At 44.7% G+C, this 10,112-nt stretch overlaps 1 protein-coding gene across 1 annotated transcript in view; it reads right to left on the reverse strand.

Moving 5' to 3' along the window:
- LOC118098936 (cadherin-18) overlaps window positions 1-7,557 on the reverse strand; it is a 135,471-nt gene extending 127,914 nt beyond the window's left edge. Inside the window, exon 1 of the mRNA XM_035143196.2 lies at window positions 7,223-7,557. The gene's annotated coding sequence lies outside the window, so the exon portion shown is untranslated. The remainder of the gene's footprint in view (window positions 1-7,222) is intronic.
- Window positions 7,558-10,112: the final 2,555 nt, after the last annotated feature.

Here is a 10,112-nt window from a genome sequence, read left to right on the forward strand (position 1 = left end):
CAAGATGGAGAGTTGTTTGGTCGAGGCGGCGCCGTGCCGAGCGGTAACGAGGGCCACGGTGGCGTTTGTGACACAAATTAACTTCAGGTTAATGATTGGGGAGCGTCGTCTGCGAGCTCCTGAGCGCAAGAGGGCTGCAGACACCGAGCACAAACACACTCACAAGCTCCCACAGATCCACAGGCTTTACTGCTCGCATGCACACGCCAAAAAGCCCGAGTCTCAGCGAGGCGTTGGGTAAATGCACAGTATCAATCTTGTGCTGTTGTCAGCCCTCGAGGCTCTGCGGGATTATTATTTGGTCAGCAGCTTGCCTGTTGTACGAAGCAGGTGCTGGAGACTCAGATCAGCTATTGGAGGAGATTTTCTGAAGCATTTGAACCTCAGAGCGCTTCCCCCGCTCCGGCTGATTGGCTCAGCGCAATCTGTAATTTAATTAGTGTGCTTTGCCCTCGTACACACCCACCAACGCACAGCCAGACTGAAATTTAGCATCAGCCCGGCTGCAAACTCCCGAGACCAATATTGAAACTTCACCACAGGTGTCCGCATAACAATCCACGGGAGGCTTCAGCTTCCGATGGTAAACACTCTATCAGTGATACGTTAACTCATCAGCACACACTGTCAGCAGCTCTGCTCCCATGATGAAGCATCGTGCCCCAGGTTTAAGTCATAAAAGAGAAGCTGCTGGGCCAGAAAACCACATTTTCTGAGTAGGTAATCGTGACCATTAATCATGCTGGCACTCTTCTCTCTCCCATTGGCCAAACAGAATAGGTCATGGCTAAAGACTGCACCTCCACACACCGCCGGTGAATATGCAACCGCCTCCACCTACTCAAGGCCGTTTGGGTTTGATTTGTAGCAGCAGTCCTGTGAAATTACCGGAGTTAAAATGTTGAAAATAAAACCACAAAAAGGAGGAGTTAAGGTTTTCCACAGTAGCATTATTGTTCTGTCAAATAGCAGTTTAAGAGAAAAGACATTTTAATGTTTTAATTCCAGATTGTTTGAGATTTATTTAAAAATATATCTGTGTAAAACGTATATTCCTCATGATCTCTACATGTGTTAGAAACTCAAAACAAGTCAAATTAAACCGAATGATTAAACCTCGAGGAGGAAAAAAAACAACAAGTTGTCTTCTTCTCAAGTGGGAAAAACAGACACCTTCATTTTTCACATCGTGGCGATTCCTGTTCACGTCGATATCTCGGAACGAGGCGACTTCACGCGATTCAGGAGTTCCATCGATCCACAACAAATCTCTACACAAATTAAATTGCCTTGGAAACAAAGTGACACTCAGCACTTGTGTTCACGAGCGTAATTTTTCAGGACAAGAGAAAGTGACTCGTGTTTTTTTGGGCGGGGGGGGGGGGCATTTCACCTTCAGCGAGGCGGCCTTTTCAATTTCCATGTTCACAGATGCACTTATCCCATGTCACCTTCAGGGAACTGGCTCGGTCTGAGGGGGCGGATTATACCGCAACCGCAGCTGTTTGTTGTTCGCTGCACTCTTTCACATATTTGAGGACATAAAAATAAATAAAAAAGAACGAGGTCTTCGAATGCCCCTGTGGCCCTTTCAGTGTTTAAAAGACTCGACTGACAGCTGACGAACCCAGACGCCGTCAAAAGCCCCCTGACCTCGCGCCAAACTGCTGCATCGCTACCGCCGGCAATACTGCTGACACAACGCGCCGATACCGGATAATGACTTTTCTCATGTGGAGAAAAGAAATCACGGAGCTAGTTATTAGATTCTGAGCTAATTTAGGATTGGAGGCAATTTAAAACTGGAGACTTTATCTCAGCACTGCAGCATTTGAGATGTCAGCGGTGAACGTAAAACTCACCTCACGCTGCCGAGGCCTATCATGAGAGCTTTAAGGTCTGTTAGCCCGGCTTAAGCACCACATGCCCACCCGCTTCTTCATTTTAGAGCATATAAAAATAAATGCACTATATGCATGTAATATTTAGTGATCTTACCCAGACTGAGCACATTTTCCAGTGAGGGCCTGTTTAGAGAATCTTAAATTTCCCTGTGATGTTAGTGAGATGATCAAAAAACTTCGTCTCAGGCTTCGTCGTAAAAACAATCTTTTACAATAATCATTAAATCCACTTTCAGGAGTTTATATGGGTATAAGTGGTGGGACGGTCTTTTGTTCCATAAGCGAAGCCGCGGTTGGAAATAAAAAGAAACGCTACCTCCTCGCATTAACTTTCATAACAAACCTTTTAAAGTATGTGCTGCAGAGAATGTTTAATCAAATCCCCGGTGAGCTGGACTATTTAAAGTATCTCATTAAGCTCTTCAACTAAAACTTGTGTTTATAACTGTTACTTTCAGAGGAGTCCCCCCCAGTGGACGGCAGCAGCAGCCGCTTTCATACTGTAAAGCACAAGTCTGTGTTCATGGATGAGCCCAATCTGTCAATGTTTGAGACGTTGTTTTGTTTTTTATTGTGAAATGTTAATGAAACAAACAGAGATCAAAATATTTGTTTCCTATTGTGGTCGACACACTTGAGACGACAGCATTTGCTTGTGTCCGCCCCCCCGGCACACGTCTGTGTAAATATAGTTATATTACTCTGTCTTTTGGCTTTGAATTCACCCCCCGACAGCTCAGTGGAGATCTGCTCTAAAGATTCTCTCAGCAAGTCAACGTCTGGAAACAGGATCCGCTCCTCTGGCCACGTTAGGGCATCGCGGGCTCTAGTAGCTCGAAGCTGTGAGTTTCAGGGATCAGACGTTTGCGTTTGTGGAATCTGCAGGAGAATCATGGTAATGGTGCCAATCGTCTCGAGAAGAAATGAGCAGAGTGAGACACAAGAAAGCGAAAGAAAGAAAAACAGACGATTTGGTATCTGAGTGAAATCTTATCACCTTCGGACCACATGAGGAGATTAGTATGGACCGGCTCAAGTGGGAGGGAGATAGCAGACGTCTGTATTTACCCATTGGACTCATTGATCAAAGTAAACACACTCGGAGAGACGGCCCATGTGGAATGAATCAATGGGGATCAATGGAAATCAGACCAAAGCGGCCGCAGCCTGTAAATATCAGAGGTCAGTTTGCTCGGCCAGAAATGTATCACAGCGGAATAATAAGCATCTAATTAAAAGTCCCACCGGAAAACATTAAAATGTGAAGCTTTGGATTTAGAAAAAAACGCAGCAAACTGGTGTGCATTGATGTGCAGGTGGTTCTAACCTCTATAATCGAGGCAAACGTGTGTGAATCACCGCGGCTCAGCTGCTGGAGGTGTCTGCAAAGCGAAGGCAGCGTCTTCAGTTTGCCTGGAACCGCTGTTGCTTTGTTATACACCCCCTCGCTCTCACACAGCTTTAGTCTTTTCACTTCCAGCAGACAAATGATGAAGAAACGCCATCAAAGTCTTCTTTTAAAGGCACTTCCCCCCCCACCCCCCCACCCCCCCACCCCCACCCACTCAGAGGCTCCGGTGCCACGACGCTCGATCCCCCGGGGAGACGTCTTTTTTTTCTTATCTGCTCTTAAAGCGAGTGAAACCTCAGAGGTGAAAAACAATGCAGGGGTTTGTAATTCTCTCACTTTTTCGTATTTACTTTTTTTGCATTATTCAGGATTTGAATGCCTTGTTATTTATACTGGATTAAAGAGGTCGGGGGAAGGAGCTATGCAAGGTAATCTAGTCTGGAACATGAATTTTAACGCTGTCAGATTTGTTTTCCGTATGTAGTAAATTCTAAAAAACTAAAACATACTTTTTAAACGTTTTAAAGAAGAGAAAGAACTATCCCCTTCAGTTTTAATACCCCTCGGTTTTTTGTAACTAAGGTGCAATGAATCCTGGGACAGGTTTGGCAGGTGAGGATCCACCCGCTGCAGCTCTTGTTTATCTGGGATGAAAGGATACATCTTGGAAATGGGACGGCCTTGTCGTGCCGTTCCTAAATTGAGACACAGCTTATGTATTTCCTACCAAACCGAAAGTGAAACCACCGTGCATCACTCCGTTCGGTAAAAGTCAATGATCAGTTTGCCCTCAACTCTTAAGGTGAATCTGGGCCCCGGCTGCTGAGAGTGAAGAGACATTCTGAGGATCCTTTTTATTGATGGTGTTATTATTAAAGAGACGACAGAGAGAGATCCATAGAAGTCATTTTGTTTAAAGAAAACGGGGCGAGTCAAGAAGACGTCCACCTGGGTGTAGAAGAGAGGTTTCAGTTCCTGTGAATGCAGCTCGACATGTTAGAGGAAAGTGTTTCAAACTGAAGGAAATCTCTTGTGCACAGACTGAAGAACGAGACTTGAGGTTGTATATTGTACATATGGAACATATGAGACACACATGTGACCTTCGCTGCCGACCAATGGCTGTCAATGGAAGTTGTGTTTTTATACAACACAATGTGAAAACACAAGATTACCTAGCATGTGCTATTTTCTTTCAAAGCGTAAATACCTCAGTCTGGTCTCCTTTCAACTTTTTACACTTGTGACGTGAGGAACAACAAAGAATCAAAGAACATTTGACCAACATGCACCTTTGCCACCGTCGTGCTTATTGTGTTCCAGAGTCAGGTCTCAGCTGTGCAATCACACCAACCTGCTGGAGGCTGTTTTAATCAACAGCCTTATAAGAGATGCAACAAAGAAATCCTGTTAACTCCGAAAAGCCAGATGCAGACCAGCCGGTGCTAATGGCCCCATTCACACCAGAGCAGCATTCTGCTTGTTGTTAATGAATTACTTCTCCCTCAGCCTGCGTTTCATGAATTCATTCACATAATGACATTTCCTGCTCCTCTTGTTGCATAGACACAACTGAGCAAGGCCAATTTGTCAACATGTTACATGAATGCATGTATGTCCTGTATGTTGTATGATATTTATTCATACATTGCAAAATGGAATATAGAGCCAAAACATGTCTCCTAACACAAATATGGTTATCAGATGTTTTCATTACAATAAAATGGATTTTGTTATCACACACACACACACACACACACACACACACACACACACACACACACACACACACACACACACACACACACACACACACACACACACACACACACACACACACACACACACACACACACACACACACACACACACACACACACTGTCCACTTGCAAAACTGCAAAAGAAAAACATTCATATGCGTCTTCAGGCAAAACAAGTTATTATATTTAATCTAAATCACAACCGTCACCTGACATTAACCAACAGACTTGTTGCTTAAACCAAACTACAAACAGGATTGTGAATATGAAGCCTGGTCTCTGGGGGGACAGTCCTGAACTATGTTTGCCCCGCCCCAATCCACTAATGACCATTAATAAATGCAGCTCTTCATTCGTTCACAAAGGTTTCTAGGAGACGGGGTTAAAAGATCAATGTGACTCTGAAGTCTTCTCACTGTTCTGCCACATCCTGGTGCTGTGCTCATTATGTGCCCTTCAAATGACAGTAAAGTATTGTCCCAGCGATTTCTGAGAGCTGGACAGATAAATGACAACTAGTCAGAAACAGAGACACTTGTGTCATGGTTGGTTCCACTTTGAGTCACACGTCTTCCTCTTCTGCATCTGCAGTGGAGCAGGAATCAGTTCAGAAGCTCTAAGAATAATGCAAACAAACTTTATCCATCGGAACACGTGACAATTCATTTGTTAAGATCATCAACATTATTTTTCACAGCTTTCTGGTTTTGTTGGAGTTAAAACATCGAGGTGAACAGTAAATGCTCCGAAGAACAGTTTGTTTTTATTGCTGCGTCATTGTCACAGGCTAATTTTAACTTTGTGACATAACTGGAAGGTTTGCAACAGCTGAAAATATTCATGAAACTTGAAGTTGTGTTATTACATCCAGGTTGTTGGGCTGAAGCTAAATCTTATTTCTGTGGCACAAATTGAAAGCTCCGGCATCATCTTTGGCTTCGACCCCAATGCAGAAAAACACAACAGGAAATGGAAGCAGAGACGATATCTGCCCACACAGTGTGATTGACAGCAGATTCTTGGAAGTGAAAAGCATTAACACCTCCTTAAAATACAGATTAGCAGCTTAGCTGTGACACGTTATCACCAAATGTGTTGCCAGAGTGAAAAAAACCTGCATATTCACCAACTCGGTGAAAAACAGTCAAATGAAATTCATGCCGTGGACGAACCGTGTGATAAAATCAAAACAACGCGGTTCACCGAAAAACAAAAATGTGTTTCAAACCAATTGTGTTATGAGAGTTATATCTCATCTGCTTTCTCCTTTCCCCAGTGAACCTCCCTGTTGGAGTTGCATCCCTCCTGCCTCCTCCTGCAGCAGCTCAACAGCCCCTCACTCTGAAACCTGCCTCTTTGAAATCCAGCTGTGTTGACAATCTTGCGTCAGACTCCAGCTTCACCTCGACACGTTCTCACGTAGCCGCACATCAACAGCCCATCTCGCTCAGATGATACCCCCCTCCTCTTCCTCTTCCTCTGTCTTTTCTGTTCTCTCCTGCAGCCACCGCTCTGCAGCCGCTGCATTATGAAACAGAAAGTCAACTTGGAGGTATGCCACGGTGTATCAAATCAATTCGCTTCCCTCAGCCTGGGGTCGCATATCAATCTCAGGCCACATAGTGACATGTGTGAACGCGAGCGAGACGGAGAAAGAGGAGCGTGCACAAAAATCGAAATAAAAGCTCGGTCGTCTTAAGCTGGAAATATGAATACCTCCGAGCATCACAAATATCATGCCATCTTAAGGTTTTTAGCTGCAAACATTAAGGTTTTTTCCCACATAGAATTAAAATGAGGAGGTTTTATTGTGTTACTGAGTTTCTGTTTAGTCCAGATTCCTTCGAGCTCCACCAAGAGTCCAGTGACTGAACTTCACTGTTCTCTCTTTATGACACAATAAAGAATTGCAGCCTGCAGAATGGGTGTGAGGTGGAGAGAAGTGGGATTAGCGACTTGTATGGGGACATTAAACTTTAGTGCATGTCAAACACCTTCTAATGTGTCAAAACTATCAGGCTGCGTTAGGAAGCTGCCATAGAAACAGATTTCAATCTGACATAAATAAATTACGCAGAAAGTTAGGAAGCGAATCGGCCACGACTTTCCAAAGATGCATTTCACACACACACACACACACAAAAACACACCACAAACTCTGAAGGTCACAAAGCCAAAGCAGTACTTAGTTGCACTCTGTCCTCACCTGTGCAGCTGGACATTAGAGTTCCAGATGGGTGGTTCCCAGACGACTGATACCTCAGGTTGTGGATGCTGAGCTGGGATGCAGCCGATAGTGAGTACAGCAGCAGCCAAAGCAGTGGGAGGAAGGAGACCAGAGGAAAAAAAAAAGCGAGGAGGAAGGCACAGATTCTGAATAATGGATGTGGAGAGTAGGGGAGAGAGAGAGAGAGAGAGAGAGAGGAATTCCTCGGCCGCTCTTACTCCTCGGATCGCAGAGCGTGAATCATCTTCTGCATGGATCAAATGGCACAGTCCACTGACGGGCTGGGCCGGCGCTGCGAGCGGAGCAGAGGGTATCTGCGAGACTCGGAGAGGAAGTAATGGTGGTGGTGTCGAGGCGGTGGAGAGGAAGGGGGTGGTTCTGCTATATGAGAAGCAGCACAGCGGCACAGCACAGGAGTATTATAGATAGTGTAAGAAGCCATTCTCCAGCTCAGAGAAATTCAGTTTGTCCGACTGCTGTCTCCTCCTCCTATACCGAGCACACACACACACACACACACACACACGCACACACACGACACACACACACGCAGAGTCAATCTAGATTTGTCTAATCAGTTTACACTCTGTCTGTGGCTAACAGGCTCCCATTTAACCAGGTAATCAATACCAGAGACTCCTTATGGTAACTGGCTTTCAATATCCCAGCACTCCTCCTTCAACGATTTACTCTCGCCCCCTCCAGACTCGGTAAATCGGTTTGTTCCAGCGTTTTACTGTTACTCTGGCTAAATTCCTAGCTGAGTGATATTAAAAGATATTTTAAAGGAATCTAGAAAATCTCGTTATGTTCCTGATTAACTTGTGGTTTCAGTTTGACTGCTCAGTGAGCGCTTGGTGGGTCTGTCAGTGTTTTCCAAATGTTTGCAAACTTTAAAAAAGTAAAGTGTGGCCCAGAACCAGCCGGCTATCTCCAATTTCTGGTCAGATCGTATCTGTTGTTTTCATCCGTCCATTATCTACACTGCTTATCCTCTAGGGGTCAGGGGAGGGCTCGAGCCAATCCCGGCTGCCTTTGGCAGGAGGCGGGGGTGCATCCTGGACAGGTTGTCAGCGCATCACAAGGCCGACACTCAGAGATAAACAGCCTTCACACCCACGGTCAATTTAGAGTCTCCAATTAACCTGACCCCAATCTGTACGTCTCTGGATTGTGGGAGGAAGCCGGAGAAAATCCACTCTGTATCCCGAAGAATATCCTATCTTGATAAATGAATGATTTGAATCATAAACCTGATTCTATTCATTTAAAAAGGGAATATTTGCAGAGAACAAAGTCGACCTTACTGGTAACTAATCAAAAGTTGAGAGTTGTTTCCCTGAGAGGCTCAAATATCTGGCTTGAATTCCAGCTCTAGAAGATGATGTTTATTGGAACATTACAAAGAACTTCTGCCAAATTACCTCCAGAGGCCCATGTTGCACCGGCATCATTAACTCAACCACTCTGCTGCTTTGATGATACAAATCAAAGCATAGAATCCACTGTATATATCGCAGGTGCATTAGTCTGCTTGGTTTCACTTTTCTTTCTTGTACCTTTTAAAACAAATCATTTTACTTCCACTTGTTGCTGCGATATCACGCACGTGGGGCTGGGAACCTCCTTCACACGCTACATACAGACGGACGTCCTGGCACCAGAACCAAAAACAATGAGCTGAAAGAGGCTGAAATGATCTGTGGAGCTGAAAGAAAGATCACGTCTGTGGAGAATCTATCGTGGATTTTTCATTTTGACGATTTCACACTGACGACTGCAGCTTTAAACTGGCAAACCCACTTATTCACTAACCAACTTCAAACACTGGCTGCATTAGTAAACAACACACAAAGGAATTGGGCTGTGCCAGTTTCCTGTGAGTGATCTGGTCGTCAGTTAGTTTGGCAGAAACCGCACTGGTCCCCCGACGTCCCCGAGTAAATCTCCATTAAAACCTCCTCAAACATCGTCTCCTCGGTTTCTCTTCAAACGTGGCTTGAATGCAGATGTGTTTTAGCCAAATTTCTTTGTTAAGCAGCAAATATAGTCAAACTGGAACATCAACGAGAATCTAAAGATTGCATTTCAGCCACTGCCCAACCCAGACTGAAGGCTTTGTGATCTGCAGCCTGAATCCTCTCCCCTCTTGCGTTTCAGTGTTACTTATATTACGATGCATTACCGCAGCTCTTACTGCGTCCGTCGTGCTCAGCGTGAAAGCTTTAATATACAGTGGAACAGAATGAACTGGTGCGAGCGATCGTTTCCTGCATTGATCGAACGTCTCAACGCACTCACACGCGCTGCATTACGGCCGAGCTCTGTGAGCCTTCCAGCTCGCTGTCGTCCATCTCAGGGCAATATTTTATCATGTAGTAGACAAGTGACGGCTGCAAAGTGAAGCACAAGGACACAGCAGAAATGGCTAAAGGACGAGACAACACATGAATAAAGAAAATGAGAAACTGTGACATGGTGGATGAGTGGGATTCTGTTTTATAAGCTTCTGTGTGAGCAATAGCTTTAGTGACTTACAATCTGAGTTCATGTGTTGTGGCAAACACTTAATGATATAACTATAAGAAGATAAATGAAATAGTGATGTGATATCTGTGTTTTTTCACCTTCCACTTTTGCTAACCAGTTAAATATCCCAAGCCGACCCCAGGACATCCCCTTCTACTGATCTTTAAAGTCAGCGGGAAGGAAGTGAGTCTCCATGGATCTGCCGACAGGAACAGAGCTAAAGCCGACGCTGCAAACCTGACTCGACGACAGACAGACGTACTAACGACAGACGCCATCGGCAACCGTGTACTGTCTGTAATTATCTGTCTGTAGAAACTGCAAACAAAACAAAACAAAA

This window comes from Hippoglossus stenolepis, chromosome 19 (genome assembly GCF_022539355.2).
Source record: "Hippoglossus stenolepis isolate QCI-W04-F060 chromosome 19, HSTE1.2, whole genome shotgun sequence".
Taxonomy (NCBI): Eukaryota; Metazoa; Chordata; class Actinopteri; order Pleuronectiformes; family Pleuronectidae; genus Hippoglossus; species Hippoglossus stenolepis.